Source organism: Arachis ipaensis, chromosome B03, assembly GCF_000816755.2.
Source record: "Arachis ipaensis cultivar K30076 chromosome B03, Araip1.1, whole genome shotgun sequence".
In the NCBI taxonomy this organism is placed as follows: Eukaryota; Viridiplantae; Streptophyta; class Magnoliopsida; order Fabales; family Fabaceae; genus Arachis; species Arachis ipaensis.
In genome coordinates, this window is record NC_029787.2 from 18,814,407 (window position 1) to 18,814,610 (window position 204).

The window sequence follows — 204 nt, forward strand, 5'->3', positions numbered from 1 at the left end:
ATTTTATTAATTTTATTTTTTTATTAAAAAGGACGATTTTAATACAAAAAAAAAGTTAATGACGATTTTAATTCGAAAATTACAAGAGGGACGATTTCGATTCTGGACCAAAACTTTAGGGACCAAAACCATACTTACCCCTAATAATAATAATAATTGGTGATAGAAATAATTGAGATTCTAGAAAAAAAAGGTAGTTCGTTG